Raw genomic sequence first — 15,672 nt, forward strand, 5'->3', positions numbered from 1 at the left:
TCTGCTTCTTCATCTAAAGCGTGGTTTCTGCTTCTTCATAGTCTTGGTGTACACATATATTTCCCATCAGAGCTCTCAGTGGCAGCTCCCACTGTAAACTTTTTCCTTCTTGATTTCTCTCCTAGATATGTTCCTCTCTCAGTAAATGTCTTCATTATTCACGGACCACATTGTTGCCCTGCTTCAAACCCTGAATGGCTTCTCAGTGCACTTAGAATAAAATTCAAACTACTGACCAGGGCCCTCATAACTCCGGATCATCAGCTGTTGGCTTTCTCTCCACAGTCATGCCGCCACCCGCCTCCGCCACTGCCACTCACTCACTCTCCAGGCAATATGCCAAACTTGTTCCCACTTCAGAGCCTCTAACCTTGCTGTACCTTCTGCCTGGCACAGGTTCTTCTGGCTCTTTACCTTATTAAAGTCTCAGTTCAACCACCACCTAAGAGGCCATCTCTGCCCACCCTAGCTAAAGTAGCTCACTGTCTCAAAAACATTCTGTGAAATCTCCACTTTAATTGTTTCAGAGCACTTTTCTTCACCTGAAATTGCCTTATATATGTATTTAAAATTGCCCTTCTTTCCTAGTGATTAGCAGTACCCTGGAGAGTGTTGATGGACATTAGGTACTTGTAACAAACCATAGTTTAACAACTGAATTAATGCACTGGTATTCATGGTACAAATTCCCCAAAGGAGAAAGCTGAGTGGACCAGCGTGTTCTTTTTTTTACCAGATCACATCATAGTCACTGGCCAACTTAAGGCCAATTCTTGAGCCAGGAACCCTTCCCTAGCAAGGCGGGAGTAGGCAAGCACAAAACATGGCCACCATGTCCCACCCCTTCAGCGGAAACGACAGGCAGAGAAACAGAATTACCAAATGCTCTAAGACATCTCTTTTTGGTGTATTAATTCTTTATAAAGCTGTAGACTCAACTCATCTAGTTGCAGGGAAATATTAGAGCAATATTCTTGTGCTTCTCAAAGAATATTGAAAGAGAAACCAAACACATAATCCAGAGAAACACATTAAAATTTCTCATACTGCCACTTCATTCTCAATCTATCTGAAACTCTTTTTCCAACCCCAAGAAACTCTCTCATCCATGCAATTTTCTCACCATTTCTTCCTTCTCTTGCTTCTTGTTCCTCACCTCTAGTTCCTCTCACTTTTAAAGATTTTCTCTCATCATATTACATCCACTAATATGCAGTGTCCTAACAAGTAATGGATGTTTTTCTCTTTTACTCCTTTTTTCTCAAGGACAATTCCTTCTTGTGCTCTCTGTTCCTTCTTGTGCTCTCTGTGCTCCCTTCCTTCTTGTGCTCTCTGTTCCCCACTCCCCTTCCCATCTTCATTGTGAAAGTTGGGGCAGGAACCTTTGGAAATTCACTTGTTAATAATTTTTTTGTTCCCATAATACAAGGCCCATATAGGCTTATATTCAGCCCCTATGTTCCTCTATAGTAGTACTGGTTGTTTATGGCTGACATCCACTGCGACTGGTAGACTAATGTAATTTTATTTGTTAAATACTTTTTAAATATCAATTGTGTATACATACACATGCATACATACATGTACATATACATGCACACACATATATATTATGCATTATGGAGAGGAAGAAGAGACATGTAAAGAAATAGAGAAAGAATCAGAGAATAAGAACCTGAACAAGAGCCAGTGAAGGAAGCTGTAACTGTCATTGTACACACAAATACACAGTTTATGTATATGGTAGCAATACTCACACACAGAAGAATTTTCTTTAGCCTAGTGCCAGAAATAACTCTTTCTCCTTTTGGTCTAAATATAGAATGTGGTTAGCAAAAGGAAAGAGAATCTGAAGAAATTTCTTCTCTCCATATCCAAAGAATGTACATTTCCCAAGAAAAAGGTGTGCAGAAAATAGCTCATTAACATATCGTTCTACAATATATCAAGCAGTTAGGTATACTCAGACCCTCATAATTAAATACATGAGAGTCAGGAAGCATAACACTCTTATAATGTATCAACTCTAAGAATCAGACGGTTTCTCATAAGAAACCAAAAAGAGAAGACTTTTTAAGCATTTTTGCATATCCTAGCAAATAATAAAGTCAGTATTTGTAAATATTCTATAAAAATCTTGAGTACTTTTATTAAATACAACTTTATTGCTGGTATCTGTTGTTTTAGTCCCTATAACTATCATAATTCTCCTTAATGGAACCACTTTTCCACCAATCTTGGGCCACGTGGTTTAAATGGCTTGTCCCACTCTTAAATCCAGTGTGAGCCATGACTGGACTAAGTTAATCTGCTGATTCAATTCACTTACACAAAGTAACTGATTCGAGGATGGGCACATGTCCTAATTCAGGCCACTGAGAACCAAATGCAGGGCCTTTGTCAACCACTATTTTATTTTCTGTCTTTATGAAATTTATTTGCTGATGGTGAGATGTCCTCTCTTCCTCAATAGACTTGAAGTTTTGGGAGTGTGAAGTCTAGGGAGGCTGCAGCCTTCTTACAATCATGAGGGAGACTTTATCTAAGAATAAGGCCAACATGTGGTGAAGAGAGAAACTGAGATAAGACCTGGTCCTGGAAATGTTTCTGGGCACTTGTGTCAAGCAACAGGTAAGCCAGCCTCCTCATCAGACCAGTTACAAATGCCTACAAAATCTTTTTCTGATTAATTCCATTGGGTTGAGCTTTCTTCACTTTCAGCCAAAAGAAACTTAACTGATACACTGTTTACAACATAGACACTGATTTGTTTCTATACTTTTTTCCAGGAATATAGAGAGAATAGACACAGTCAGAAATAAGCATAGCCAATAAACTATTCTGTAAGGGGGGCATCTTACCTGATTTTGACCACTCTGGGCCCCTAAATCTTAAGTTTAATTAAGCTGAATCCTTACAGTACATTTATTTGTAAAAGAAAAAAAAAAGTCCTTACATGATTGTTAATTTCAGAATTTTATAAAGACAGACTTGTTGCAAATGATAACCTACCTTATGGAATGAGAACTATAAATATTTTACTATACAGTTAATGTAAATACGTGCCATCTAAAAGTGGAATTCTAATGCTAAATTTTCAGCTCCAAGCTCACTAGGGAATTGGTTCTTTAAAAAAATATTAACTAAATTTGGCTACCAAAACAGTCTCTATTTTTGTCCGATTTCTTTTTTTCCTTAGATTCTCCAGGCCAATCCTCTGTCTCTTTCATATTAGGTATGGAGGAGGGATGTGGCTTCTTGGTATCAGGGTCATTATTCAAATCTATTGCAGTTGTTGATAGTCTCTATCTACAGTGCCTCCAAATTCACTTTAAAATACCAAGTCCTTATTAATAACACTCCTAAAGAGGTCTCACCAGGCTTTCCCAGTGCTTCAGACAATTTTTAGCTCTATAGTTCTTCCCAATTTAAAAACAAAATGAATTTCACAAACAGAATTGAAATGTCAAATTTTACTACCATCTGGATTTAAAGACTGCAAGAAAAACTAGGTTTGGGTTGTTTTATTTTTGTAGCCAAAGTGAATGTATTACAGTACATTTGTTTTCAGACTATTTACCTCTCTATCTCTATGCACTACACTCCAGGGGAATAAGGTATTCAAGTGAAAAAAGGAAACCATCCAGAAAATTCTAAGAGGACCCTATAAAATTCAGTAGCTGCATTCAATATAATGGAAGAAAAGTCTTCCAATTCCTCTTCATCATCGTCATGAGGATAAACCCGATCTGCTCACCGCACTGAATTTAGAACCGTGAATGTGAGTTAACAACTTGGCTCTGCTCCTCTAGGGGCTTACAATCTGATATATGGAGAGACATAAAGGATGTACGGGCAACTTAACAAAGGCTTTATGGTCCATCCTTTTAAAGCACAATGCAGCTCCAGTGCCTCCTGGGTAGGAGAAAGAATGGTAGCAGCTGAGATGCATCAGGTGGGGAAGATCTGACATAGAGGAGGGGTGATGGTGACTGGCAGCAAGGACATCACCTCAAGGAAGAACCCAGGACTGGGACACATGCAAAAGGCAGCTGAGTAACTCCATGTACTAGAGGATCCCCTACAGAGCACATCATTCAGTTCTGTCAAGAATCTCACCAAAAGGCTGGTCAAAGACTATCCACCCAATTTGAGAGACATGAAAACTAAGATGCTGAGAAGTTGTGATTTGGCTTAGTGACTTCTGAGATGAACAGCCAGGAGCTATGCCACAAAATGCTGCATTGGCTTTTGTCCAATATTCCCTGAATGGAAACCTGGTTTCTCCCCCACTTCGGGCAGTCCTCATATACTCATTCATTCAGTTTCAACAAATTATCCTACTATGCCCTGTACATTATGCTAGATGCTACGATACAGCAGTGAAAAAGACAAGGTTCCTATCCCCAATAAACTTACATTTAGCAGAAAATATATTTTACATTTTTATTGTTTTATTAATTTTATGTTTTTCATTGTTGTAAAATATCCATAACAAAAATGTACCATTTTAAAACATTTTTAGGTGTGCAGTTCAGTGGCATTAAACACATTCACATTGCTGTGCAACCATCACCAACATCCAGCTCCAGAACGTTTTTCATCCTGTCAAACTGAAATTCTGTACCCAATAAACAATAATCCTCCTTTTCCCTCTGCCCCCCTTCTTTTGACCATTTTATCTTTTGTCTTTATGAATTTGATTTTGCCAGATACCTCATACAAGTGAAATCATACAATATTTGTCCTTTCGCTTCTGGCTTATTTCACTTAGCATAATGTCTTCAAGGTTCATCCAGGTTGTAGCAAGCATCAAAATGTCTTTACTTTTTAAGGTTGAATAATTCTGTTATATGTAAATATCGCATCTTGTTTATCCATTCATCCATTGATGGGCACTTAGGTTCTTTCCACCTTTTGGCTATCGTGAATAATGCTGCTGTGAACATGGTTGTACCAGTATCTGTTTGAGTCCCTGTTCTCAAATATTTTGAGTATACCCAGAAATGGAATTGCTAGATCATATGGTAAGTCTATTTACTTTTTTAAGAAACCACTGTATAGTTTTTCAAAGAGGGTGCACAATTTTACATGTCTGCCAGTAATGCCCTAGTGCTCTAATTTCTCTATATCCTAATCAACACTTGTTATTTTCTGGTTTTTCGTTTGTCTGTTTTTAATAATAGCCACTAGTATCTCACTGTGATTTTGATCTTCATTTCTCAAATGATTAGCGGTATTGAGCATCTTATTAATATGCTTATTGGAGACTTGTATACATTCTTTGGAGAAATGTCTATTTAAGTCCTTCCCCCATTCTTAAATTGGATTTTTGTTGTTACTGTTGAGTTTTAGAAGTTCTTTATATACTCTGGATATTAATCCCTTATCAGATATAAGATTTGTAACTATTTTCTCCCATTCCATGGGTTGCTTTTTCACTCTGTTGATAGTGTCTTAGTCCATTTGCATTGCTATAAAGGAAAACCTGAGACTGAGTAATTTATAAAGAAAAAAATATTTGTTTGGCTCATGGTTCTGCTGGCTGAAAGACTGGGCATCTGGTGAAAGCTTCAGGCTGCTTTCACTCACGGTGGAAGTCATAGGGGAGCCAGTGTGTGCAGAGATCACACGATAAGAGAAGCAGAAAGAGAGAGCAGGGAGGGGGATCCTAGGCTCTTTTTAACAACCAGCTCTCATGGGAAGTAATAGGGCAAGAATTCACTCATTACTGTGAGGATGACACCAAGCCATTCATGACAAATCTGCCCCCACCTCCAACACTGAAGATCAAATTTCAAGGTTTGGGGGACAAACATCCTAAATATATCAGTGTGTGCTTTGATGTGCATGCCAATTTAAACAAAAATTATGGGCTTTGGGCATGCTGTGAAAATAAGAGGAAATCTCAAAGATTGGGAGGGTGAAACCCTTCCTCCCTCATTTGTTCATTCAACATTCACTTTTCTAGGCAGTGGGAATACAACAGTGAACAAAATAGACAAATTTCCTGGCTCCAAAGAGCTCCCATTCTAATAAAATTCATGAAGTAACATCTAAATTGAAAGACAGAAGATGAAGAGATTGCTGGGGACTGAGCAGTGGGAGAATAAGGGAGAATGACAGAGTGGAAGGAGGTCTCTAGGGGCAAGAAACAGCCTGTCTGAAGGCCTGATAAGATGAGAAGTTGATATGTTCAAGGAACAAAATGAAGGCCACCAAGACTGCAGCAGAGAAAATCAGCAGAAAGGTAAGCCTGAAAAAGTAAGCAAGGCCCAGCTACGGAGAGCGCACATTATGTTGGCAACTTGGTTGTTAACAAAAAGCAACAGAAAGCCATTTAGGGTAAGAATGACATAAACAGATCTGTATTTATGAAAAATTACCTGACTCCAGAGAAGAGAAGGGATAGAAGGGTGGGTGTGGGGGGCAAGAGACCAATTATGGGGATATTGCCGTAACAAACCTTGGATCAGAAAGGCTAAGAAGCTGTATAAATAAGAACACTAAATAGAACTGACAAAACACTAACTCAAATTAGCTCAACTAAAGGAAGAAACTTATTGTTTCATAAAACATGAAGGTCCAAAGAGTAGCCTTAGGTCCAGCTGAATCCAAGGATTTCATATGAAGTCAACAGGTCACCCTCTCTGCTACATGAATCTATATTGGAAATATATTATTTATAGCTGCTGAAAAACATTTTTACATTTTTATAGTTTTCTACATTATAAATCCTTTCTTCTAAAAGTAGAATATAAAAAAATTACATTTACTGGATTTCTCTGCATTTACAGTAAAGGTATATGATCTAGGCATTGCCAAACAGATACAACTACAGGAGGGGAGTTACAATCAGTGATGGCCCCGCATTTGAGATTGACAAGAACAGTGGTCAAGGAATCTAGACCTTCTGGGGCAAGAATGACACAGATTATGGCTTCAGGTTCAGGATTGGGGCCATATCAAGTGGCAATAGGTAGTAGAAATGATGTTTTTGCCAGTATAATTTTTCAGTGAGATCAGCCAATGTTTTTAGCTTCAATGTTCATGGCAATAAGCTAGCAAGCCTGTTTTCCAGCAATTCTGGAAATTCCTAGAGCTACTAATATCTTTTAATAAATCCACTTTTGCTTATTTTTTGGACTATTTGGAATGGATTCTGTTGTTCATAACCAAGAATGTTGACTGTTATACTACTCCCTTTTTCTTAACTCCATTTATGTGTTAGCTTCAATCTCCTCTCACGCAGACTTTTTCCACATGGTGGGGAAAAGGACCACTAGCAGTCATTAACTGGCATTTTCCAGCATAATCCAAAAGGCAAGTCCCCTTCCATTTCAGCACCAAATTTAAAAGCTTGGGAAAATAATCATAGTTACCATTAGTATATCCATTACTATAACCAGACACTAAGATGGTCTACATTTGCTAACTTTTTTTTTAGATAGTCTTACTCTGTTGCCCAGGCTGGAAGGCAGTGGCATACTCATGGCTCACTGCAGCCTCAAACTCCTGGGCTCAAGTGATCCTCCTGCCTCAGTCTCCTGAGTGGCTGGGATCAAAGATGCAGGCCACCACACCCAGCTTTTTAATTTTTTGTAGAGATGGAGACTTGCCAGGTTGCTTAAGCTATTCTTGAACTCCTGGGCTCAAGCAATTTTCCTGCCTCAGACTCCCAAGTGCTGGGGATTAAAGGTGAGCCACTGTACCTGGCCAAGCTCATTTAATCTTTACCACATCTCTAGAAAACAGGTACTATGATTTTTCCTCATTTTTCAAAAAGAGAAATAATACAATAAATTTCTCAAAGTCACACAGCTAGGAAGTGACAGAATCAGAATTTAAGCCCAAGCAATTTGTCTCCAGAGTCTGTGCTCCCAATGCAGGGATATTCCAACACAGAAGTAGAGTAAAGACTTTATTACTACCTCACTGGTTTCCATTTCCAGAACAAGCAAAGGTCTGAAAAGGGAAGCCAGAGGAAAATCAGATAAAATCTGGAGGAAAATGTGATGGCTTAGAGAAGAAAGCGTTTCAAAAAAGGAGATATGTATCTACTCAATTAGAAGTTACCCTTCAAAACATGTCATATATTCAATTATCTCCACGTATGAATTATTAAGAGATCACAGAGAAATTTCCAAGTGAAAAGCTACATCATTAAAGAATAAAAGTGAATTCTGAATAGGCTTTCATTATCTATTAATAACTTCAGAATTATTGACTAACATGTTTCATTTGTGAAGCAAACAATAAATATCATGAAACATGAAAAAAAGAAGGAACTACAAATCAACTGTGCCAGAAGTGAGAAGCTGAATTTTCTTAGACAGAAAATTGACCACTATATTAGATGCTGTTGACAAACTGGATAGGATGATGTGAAGTAAGGGAGATATTTTTTTTTTAATTTTATTTTTAGGCTCCCTCAAATCATGGGATTCAAGGGACAATTAATAATAAAACATGTTTGTATACTGTTAGGAATCATTCCATGATGAGAAGAAAAAACAATAATTAAGAAGAGAGGGGATAATTCCAGCATTGAGGTCCTTGAGTAAACAAATGTGCATGTGATATGATCTAAGATGCCAACAAAGAGGCTGGACATTAGAAGCAGAAACACTACTTCCAGTGCTACAGAAGGAAATATAAAATATGTGGAGGTACAGATGCAAGTAGGTTGGTAGGTTTAGTGATGGGAAGATGAGGTAATTCTAAGTTAGTTACATTTCCTTGGCCAAGGTTATTGGCTGAGAGTGAACAGGATGAATGAATGGAGGTTTTAGAAGAAAGGCTGTCCTAGATTATAGGAGGGTGAATGTACTAGGGAAGTGGAACAGCATCATCTAGCAACATTGGATTCCATTTGGGATTTACAGGAGAAAACTTTAGGGAAATCCAGTCATCATGGTTGTATGAATTTTCTCTAATAACATTAGTTTCTCAGGTATAGTCACAGCCTAGAAGGATAATCGGGTTTCACAAGGGGTGGGTTTTTTCAGATGCGTTCAATGGAAAAAAAGGGAAACAAGGAAGTTCAGGTTTTCTGCAAGAATGTGGCTCAAGTGCCAGACTATGGAAACTAGCTTAGCAAAAAGATAAATAACAATATGAAAGTGAGGGAAATTTAAAAATACAATCAGTAGGGTCAGTGGATTCAATGTCCCTATAGGGTCAAAGAGCAGTTCCAAGAGAACAGGTAGAAGTGAGATCAAGGCTCAAAATGTGATCACCAGACGGCAGGATAGTACTTGCTGTCCAGAAATGTCAAAAGCTATTGGTATTGACTACTAACAATTTCTATGGTGTGGCTGTAGGAATGGCAATGGCTGGTTGCAGTGGAGTGAAGGAAATAATTTGGAGTAGAGAAGTTCAAGAAATTGAGAGACCAGGGTATTGGGTGGATAATCAACAAGGACACCAAATCGATAGGATTGTAGGAATAATGGAGAAAACAAATACAATAAGCCAGATGATAAAGTCATTAAAGAATGATGAGAGAGAGCAAGAGATTCTGAAAGATGACAACTATTAGGAAAGAGATTAGGTGGTAAAGTCTTAAGACACTAGCGCAACAGACTTAGGGTTTTCAAAGTCAAAAGAAGGACAGATGGTTTGGAAGGATCAATAGGAAGAAAAAAGTACTCTACTTACAGGCAAATGAGGGATTGAAGTGTTACCAGAAAGGAGTCCTGATCCAGACCCCAAGAGAGGGTTCTTGGGCCAGGAGCAGTGGCTCACGTCTCTGATCCCAGCACTTTGGGAGGCCGAGGCAGGCAGATAACAAGGTCAGGAGTTCGAGACCATCCTAGCCAAAATGGTGAAACCCTGTCTCTACTAAAAATACAAAAATTAGCTGAGTGTGGTGGTGTGCACCTGTAATCCCAGAGGCTGAGGCAGGAGAATCACTTGAAGCCGGGATTTGGAGATTCCAGTCAGCTGAGATCTCACCTCTGTACTCCAGCCTGGCAGCAGAGTGAGACTCGGTCTCAAAAAACAAAAACGAAAAAAAAAAAAAGAGAGAGAGAGGGTTCTTGGATATTTTGCAAGAAGAAATTCAGGGTGAGTCCATAGAGTAAAGTGAAAGCAAGTTAATGAGAGAAGTAAAGAAACAAAAGAATGGCTGCTCCATAGACAGAGCAGCCCCAAGGTCTACTGGTTGGCTATTTTTATGGTTACTTCTTGATTATATGCTAAACAAGGGGTAGATTATTCATGTGTTTTTTGGGAAAGGGGCAGACAATTCCCAGAATAATTCCAAAAAGGGTTCCTCCCCTTTTTAGACTATATAAGATAACTTCTAGGTGTTGCCATGGCATTGATAAACTGTCATGGCACTGGTGGGAGTGTGTTTTAGTAGGCTAATGTATTAAATTAGTATTTAATGGGCAGTGAGGATGGCGTGAGGTCACTTTCATTGCCATCTTGGTTTTGGTGGGTTTTGGCAGGCTTCTTTATGGTGTCCTGTTTTATCTGCAAGTTCTTTATGTCCTGGATCTTGTGATACCAGTCCTGCCAACCTCTTATCTCATCCTGTGACTACGAATGCGTAACCTCCTGGGAATGTGGTCCAGTGGGTCTCAACCTCATTTTATCCAGCCCCTGCTCATGTTGGAGTCATTCTGGCTCAAACACCTCTGTCAGAAAGACAAGACATCTTCCATTTGGGAGAAAACTGCTTCTAGGAAAGAAGTTTCCTCATGAAACAGCCATTTATCATTTAGAGGAAGAAGGGGAAGCAAATGTTCAGGGAGCTGTCTTGGGATGTAGGAAAGTTTGGTAATGGAAAACCAGGACTTCTAGAGGGCAGTGGAAGAGTTTGAGATTGCAGAGAAGCATAAACACAGACTAGGGAACATAAAAAGTAGTGTTGAGACGAAGGATGTGATAATGACCTGGGAGGTGTGGACTTCTGGCGCTGCGGTTACTCAATGTGGGGTGTGTTAGGAGCTGTCCTGGAAGGCCAGAGGAAGTTGAGTAACCACTGTTATCCAGAGTGTTTAGCTAGGAGGTGTGGGTCATTGTTTAGTCCTATATCTCACAGAGGTGTTTGGGCCTGGGGAATGGAAGAGAGCCTCCTAGAGAAACAGCTTGTCATAGGTTGTAAGCTGTTAGTGAGCAGTGCCAGCTGGGGAGGAGTTCTCTCTCTAGAAGCCCAACTTGCTGTTGGGACCTCCAGACCCTGATCTGTCCTTTCATTGCAGTACTGTCAAAGCTTGAGCACTGGTGGGGCCACTGGTCCCTTCCCCAGGTAAGAGGTGCAAACAAAAGGGCCACAGTGGGTCTCATGGCAGAAAGTTTTGTGGTAACTGGAAAATGAGACCACCTGAGGAGTTGGGGCCATTAGTCTCACCCTCTGGAAAGGGAAAAGGAGTTTAATTGTTTTTTGTATGTGTGTGGTTTTTTTTTTTTTTTTTTTTTGTCATCTGTAAGTACAGTCTTATCTTTAACTAAGTTTTCTTTCCACCGTTTTTCAAATTCCACTACCCTGAATTTCGCCTCTTTCAGTCCCAGAAAAGTCCTCTTCTTCTTTGACCACTATTTCTTATTTCTTTTTTTTTTTTAATTGTACTTTAGGTTCTGGGTTACATGTGTAGATCATGCAGGATTGTTGCAAAGGTACACACATGGCAATGCGGTTTGCTGCCTCCATATTTCAACAAATGATACAAGCTAGGTATGATTGAACTGCCTTCATGCAACACTTCAAACAAACTCCAGTGATATTTGAGATTTCAGACAATTACTGCTCCCTTATCATCCTTTGCTGCCATTCCATCAAAATAAAACAAAGTAAACAAAGACATAACTCATAGATTATTGACTGAGATAAGATACACAGATGGATAGATATACAAATAGTAAATAAATGATTGAAGGGAAGAGGGAGAGAGGGGAGGAGAGTGGAAAGGAGGGAAGAGGACAGATTTGGGTATCCCTTTAATGGCTGGTAAAATGTCTAGATATTCTTTGGAATAATTCAATTATACAATCTTATAAAAAGGAAAATCTTATTTAGAAACATAATCAGCAAAACTAAAGCTAATTTCCCAATTCCCCAACTTCTACATCCAAAAAAATTATTACAGCTCCCAGACAAATGTAGATTTGAATGAGGAAAGGCCTAAAGGGAGTGTTAGAAGGCACGATGAAAACTGTCTTCCTAAGCTCTCAATCAGAACTGATATTAAAAAACTCAAGCTATAGGAATATGTTTGGAAGCAAAAATCAGAGCTCTAGTCCAAAGACCTGTTTAAATATAAGCTAAATTCTGATCTTGCCTGGAAAATGAGGTTCTTACATTAAGGTTAATCTGATAACAATGAGGAGAAACTGGCATTGTCTCTCATGCTAAGGCTCCATGGGTGGATTATGGCAGCTCAGGAAGGGAGTCAGGATCAGAGTCTCAAACACAACTACCTTAGGAGCCTTCACTTAGAATTCCCATTTTAAGTTTACCCTCTGGGTGGTCCTTCCTCTACTTTCCCTTTAAATAAGCACTGTGGTTTTGTTCTTTGTTCTAGAGACTCAGCTGAGAAAGTAAACATAGACTAGACTCTAGGTTCTCAAATTTTGATGTACTATGAATTCTCCACTGTGGAGAATCATAACTGTAAGCTCCCAAGACCCTGTCCTCTGCAGTGATGATTTCAAAACCTTACCTTACTTTATTGTCATATGCAACTTCTAGGAGGAAGTTTTCATTCCCATTTTACACATGAAGAAACTGAAGTAAAGGTTACATTGCTTGACCAAGTCACTCCATGAATATGCGGTAAGGGTGGTCTCATGTGCAAGGCATCCAATGCCAGATCCTATGTGGAATCAACTCTGAGAGTACCACTCTGTTCACTATTAACCATAGGAGGGTTCTGAAATTCAGAAGAAAATGAGATGTTTTAAAAGTTGGTTTAAGGAAACTGTTTCCAAATCTAAATTGTATTCTTATTTAACACCACACACACACACACACACACACACACACACACACACACACACACAGCTATTCTGCACCTTTTAAAGCTAGTATGGCAGTTATCCAAACAAAATGGAAACTTTTTTAAATTCTACAGCATTTCAAAGAATGTTAAATTACCCCCAAAAAAGTGAGAATTATTTCTCCAGGGCACAGAACTATTTATATAGCTACCATAACTTTAAAAACAATGTTGATGTATAATGACATTTGTTCCATTAAAAAAAAAATCTCTCCTGACCTTTTCAGGTTCATTGTTCCTTGATTAGTCGATCCAAACTAAGCATTCCAGACACTGTTGTACAATAGTTCCATTCTGTATTCCAAAATATTTATATGGTATGACACCCTTGAGCTATATTTGCTTATGGTAGTTAGGTTTAGAACCACTTTAGAGCACACACAAACCTATCATCCAGCCAGTGTTCCAATAAGACTTTTTCAGAACTTCCCATCCCCTCCGTACTCCTCTCAAATCTGTTTCTGCTGGTTGGGCATGATGGCTAATGCCTGTAATTCCAGCACTTTGGGAGGCAAAGGTAGGTGGATCACTTGAGATCAGAAGTTCAAGCCCAGCCTGACCAACATGGTGAAACTCCATCTCTACTAAAATACAAAAATTAGCCAGGTGTGGTGGCAGGGGTCTGTAATATCAGCTACACAGGGGGCTGAGATGAGAGAATCGCTTGAACCCCGGAGGCAGAGATTGCAATGAGGCAAGATCATGCCATTGCACTCTAGCATGAGCAACAAGAGCAAAACTTTGTCTCAAAAAAAAAAAATCTGTTTCTGCCATCCATCCTTCTCTCCTTTCTACTTGCACCAGCAATTCCATCAGCAATTCCATCCAAACGTACTTAGCTTATCGATCATCTATGTTGCCTAATCCTTTTTCAATGTGTCCTATAGATCTCTCTTCTAATGTAAGTATTCTTTATGCTTTCTTCACACACGTCTCACACAGACTGTTCAGGGGAAGGCCATCTGATTTCTTCATTATCTGGCATCCCTCTTCCAAGTTGTATGTAGACCTGAAGAATCCTCCCCAGTTGCTTCAGGATCAGGCTCTCTCTCTTCTTCCCCACCCAGTCCTCTCTACCAACATCTTTGGATCTTCCTCTGCACTCAGTCCCCCATAATCCCCACTTAATCTTTGGGAAGTCCATGCCTACTGATGATTCAGTCAGGATACTGGCCTTCCTCCTCTTCTAACCAGAAAAATTCCATCATCATTTTATCTCTGCTTCCATTTAATACAGCCAAATTTTTCTTCATCATCCATACTGCCCCATTTCTAAGACATTCAGCTTATCCCTTAAGACTAAAACCTGCTATCTCCCCAACTTTCCCATTCTTTCACCCGTATTGCCTTTTGATCTTCAGAATAGCCCACAATCCTATAATCTATCTAACTTCAGCTTGAATTGCCTCTCTATCCAGCCTGGTCCAATGGTCAGACAATTCACAATCTCTCTAGAGTCCCCCACCCCTTGGTCTCCTTCCCTTCCTACTTTATTAATCGCTGTCCTTCTTTCCCCTTGTTTATCAAACTATCTCTTCCCATTGCCTCCATTTCTTTAGCCACTTATTCCTTATTTCCATGAAATCTGGCTTCTATATACACTACTATGCTGATACTACTTTATCCTTGCTTTGTCAGAATTCATGTAACCAACTTACCACCAGATTGAGAGACTTTTGCTCATTTCTCATGTCCTCGATCTTTCTGCCAACATAGGTCACTGTTGGCTGGATAAATGTTTCTTCCTTCCAGTTCTAGCTCTTTTTCCTCTTCTGAGACACGATGCGACCATCCTCATTCCCTTCTTCCATCTACTTGTACCTATGTTTTCTTCTGGGCCTTTTTCTTCTTCCCTTCTCTAAAGCTTGGTATTTTCTAACATTGCATCCTCATCTTCTTTTTACCCCATATTTCTTCCCTTCTAGATCTAATCTATCTCTCATTTCCTCATATAATAAGACTTCATGTTTGAAGACAGACTTGGCCTAAGTTTTGCCATTGACTAGAACAGAGTCTGGCACATAGTAAATCCTCAATAGGTAATAAGATGAATGACTGTGAAAACACAAGCAAACCAGTCAACCTCTCTGGGTCTCACTCAGTTTTATGGCACTGTTCTGTGGTCAGATGCCACAATATACAAAGAAACTTATCCAGGGACCAGAAAATAACAGGTATATAATAAACAGTTACCCTACATCCCTGCTTCTCATGCAGATAAATCCCAAACCTAAATCTGTAAGCTACACTTACACCAGAAACCCAGACCCAAATGTACCTGTGTCCCTTCATAACCAGTTGGCTCCTTAATCTCAACAATTTGAAACTCCCCAACCTTCTATCCCAAGCCAGTTCTTCTCCCTTTCTTCCCTATTTCTATAATAATGGCACCATTCTTCTAGTTATTGAGTGTCCAAACTACAGAAATCATCTTTAATTATTTTTGTCTTACCTTCCTTGTATATCCCAAAGACTACTTCCACAATGTCCTTCAATGGCCTTCCTACTCCCACTGCCAGACCACTTGTCCAGATCAGCACTGGCTTTCATCAAGAGCCCCAGAGTAGCCTCTTTAGTGGTCTGTTCATCTTCAGTCCCCTCCCACCTCAATCCTGCAATCACTTTCCTAAGAACATCTCTGATCGTGTCAGTTACCTGTTCAAAACCC

General features: G+C 39.4%; 1 protein-coding gene across 8 annotated transcripts in view; it reads right to left on the minus strand.

Annotated features, from left to right (window-relative positions):
* Positions 1–15,672, minus strand: part of LOC144581750 (uncharacterized) — a 259,124-nt gene that overhangs the window by 203,473 nt on the left and 39,979 nt on the right. For all 8 annotated transcript variants that reach the window (XR_013532902.1, XR_013532901.1, XR_013532896.1 and 5 more), the window contains one exon: positions 12,669–12,878. The gene's annotated coding sequence lies outside the window, so the exon portion shown is untranslated. The remainder of the gene's footprint in view (positions 1–12,668; positions 12,879–15,672) is intronic.

The sequence above is a fragment of the Callithrix jacchus genome, chromosome 3 (genome assembly GCF_049354715.1).
Source record: "Callithrix jacchus isolate 240 chromosome 3, calJac240_pri, whole genome shotgun sequence".
NCBI classification, from domain to species: domain Eukaryota; kingdom Metazoa; phylum Chordata; class Mammalia; order Primates; family Cebidae; genus Callithrix; species Callithrix jacchus.